Raw genomic sequence first — 2,671 nt, forward strand, 5'->3', positions numbered from 1 at the left:
ATTCAGTCGATTGATGGAAAAATACAACATTGGTCACGTTTTTACTGCTATCCATGCTCCTCAGGCCAATGCTTCCGAGCGAGTGAACAGGTCGGTCTTGGCAGCCATCAAGTCCTACGTGTCGCCGGATCAAAAGAATTGGGACAACCTTTTAAGTAGTATAGGATGTGCACTACGGTCCACGATCCACACAGCTATAGGGACGTCACCATATTTTCTTGCTTTTGGCCAGCATATGGTGACTAATGCCTCAACATATCCTGTTTTGCGGCAATTGGAAATGTTGGAAGACAGAACGGTACGTTTTGACAGGAATGACTCACTTGCTATCATGGGTAACAGAGCCAAGGAACTAATGAACAAGCAATTCGAGAGAAACGAGCGATCTTACAATCTTCGGTCTAGGGAGGTAGCTTATGATGTAGGCCAGGAAGTGTTCCGTCGAAACTTTAAGCAAAGCAATTTCGAACACGGTTATAACGCGAAATTAGCTCCGACGTTCCTTAAAGCACGCATTCGTCGAAAGTTAGGAAATAGCTACTACGAGTTAGAAGATTTGAAGGGCAATCTAGTTGGAGTTTACCATGCCAAAGACATTCGGCAATGAAGAATTTCTGACCGCAAGCGTTATCAGCTTTGTGCTCAACTGTTGACCCCCAAAGTCTGATTTCGGCAGGGGGGTATGTAATGGCGCTTGCGTCGAATCATTACTGCTGAAGGGAAAAAAAAAGATTCCCTGATGCTGTTTATTTCCCATGCCATTATTGCTAACATGATTTTTAGCGCCATCTCTTGGTTAACCCATGTATATCCTGCCAATTGGCTTATTCGATTATCGACATTTTTCATTTAAGTTGGCTGTCATATTATTTCTCTCTTTGCTTTGAGACTGGAATGGAAATTATAATTGAACTCGTTACCGAGCCTTCAATATGCCTGAAATAGGTTTCCTCTGCCATTTTGTCAGCTTTACCACCAGCTATTAACACATAACAGCTCCTAAAGTTAAAGGAAAAGTTAAAAGTTTCTTTTGATTATCTTTAATTCAAAGAGACTTTTGTTTTTGTTAAAGTTTTGTATTTTTTTTTATTTTTCTCCATCGGCCCCAATTGCGTAAGTGTGAAAATCTAAAAAAAAATTAATTTCCATCAGTTCCTAAGTTGTTTTTTTCCCTATTTAGGAAGATTTTCCTGGTACTTTCTGCTACTGATGCACTCTGCTTTCTCAATTTGTTGTTGCATTGATAGAAATTGAAATATCTTTGGAACTCTTACACCGCAAATGGTAATAACCAGCAATCACTTCTTTAATTAGCTCTCACTAATTATTTTCATATTTCAAATAGGTTTGTGTGGTTGTAACACCAGCTTTTGTTGGCACATTTCAAATTCTGCCTCTCTCAGATTAGACATAGGTTCGATTCAACAAGACTAGACAGTTCTTGCTGACCGTCGCCGCCATAACATCGCCTGCAACGATAGCAAACTTTTGTGTAAAAGAAAAGGTAGCCTTTATTGTCTGCGGAATAAGTTACTCTTCGGAATCTGTCATTACGCGGAAAGTGTCTGAGGTGTTATTAGACTAACCTCCAAATTCTGCTGGAAGCGTGAGGAAAAACAACTCCATGGAAGCCCGAATTATCCTCAAGTGAAAACGTATTAAGTGTTAACACGACAAATACAGGGCTCCCAGTGTAACCAAGAAGATAATAAAAACTATTACATTACAAAGTGATTGCTAAAGGGCACAGTGAATATTTCTCAGTATAGCCAGACTCTGAGGAAAATATCCCAAACTAAACTATTTGGTATTGGAACTCGGTTTCGTGTGAATCAATATAGTTCATAAAATTAGCGTTAATGTATTTTATTTAAAATTAATGGTCGAAAATTTGCTTAAAAAAAAAAAAATAATCGTAAAGTGCAAAAGAATTCATGTGAAACCATTGAAAAGTGTGAAAAAGAACATTGAAAACAATCCCGTTTGTTTTAATAAGATCATTGCCCAAGTGAAACAACAACTATTCTTATGTTTCAAAAAATTGATTCTTAATGATCATTAATTGCAATTGAAAAAATTACTTTGTGTACATTGGGTAATGATCTTACGGAAATGTTGCTACAGTAAACCTGTCAAGGGTGCCAACGACACACTCAATTCACCACGAATGTTTCAAACATTCGCCGAAACATTGACTGATTTTCTCTAGCAACATTTCACAAAACATTCCGGATCTCTTTACGAAACTCTCTTAATCAAAACCAGCAACATCATTCTCAACAGTGAACAACGCACGCAACATTGCCCACAAAAGGGTATAATAGCAGCAGCGACGCCGACGCACGCATGAAAGCGCTTTCAGCGAGGGACGGTGAGCGGTGAGTGTTCAATTTTTATTATTTTTTTCTTTGCATCAATATCCTACGGTGATTGGGTGATATTAGAGTGACCATCTTTGTTAAATCGGAAATGTTAAATATTTTTCTATAAATTTTGTTAAAAATGCAATATATTGTTTAAATGTTTTCCAACGATAGTTAATCAGCACATTTGCAGGAGTGATGATTTCTTTCCGGTAAATTTTAATCTTTGCATTTCGGTTAGTTGGTCACCCTAATATGATCCACACATTTTGTCATATTGTTGTTGTGAATATCAGTGGTTTGAGTAA

At 37.6% G+C, this 2,671-nt stretch overlaps 1 long non-coding RNA gene across 2 annotated transcripts; it reads left to right on the forward strand.

The window, feature by feature from the left end:
- The first annotated feature begins 1,180 nt into the window (after positions 1-1,180).
- Positions 1,181-2,467, forward strand: LOC141388087 (uncharacterized). 2 transcript variants are annotated; one of them, XR_012408690.1, is made up of 3 exons: positions 1,181-1,284; positions 1,346-1,504; positions 2,210-2,467. It is a non-coding gene; the product is annotated as an uncharacterized lncRNA (long non-coding RNA). The 2 variants fall into 2 exon arrangements; XR_012408689.1 differs by having other exon boundaries at positions 2,266-2,467.
- The last annotated feature ends 204 nt before the right edge of the window (positions 2,468-2,671 follow it).

This window comes from Musca autumnalis, unplaced genomic scaffold, assembly GCF_047663935.1.
Source record: "Musca autumnalis isolate F117 unplaced genomic scaffold, ASM4766393v1 scaffold_511, whole genome shotgun sequence".
Taxonomy (NCBI): Eukaryota; Metazoa; Arthropoda; class Insecta; order Diptera; family Muscidae; genus Musca; species Musca autumnalis.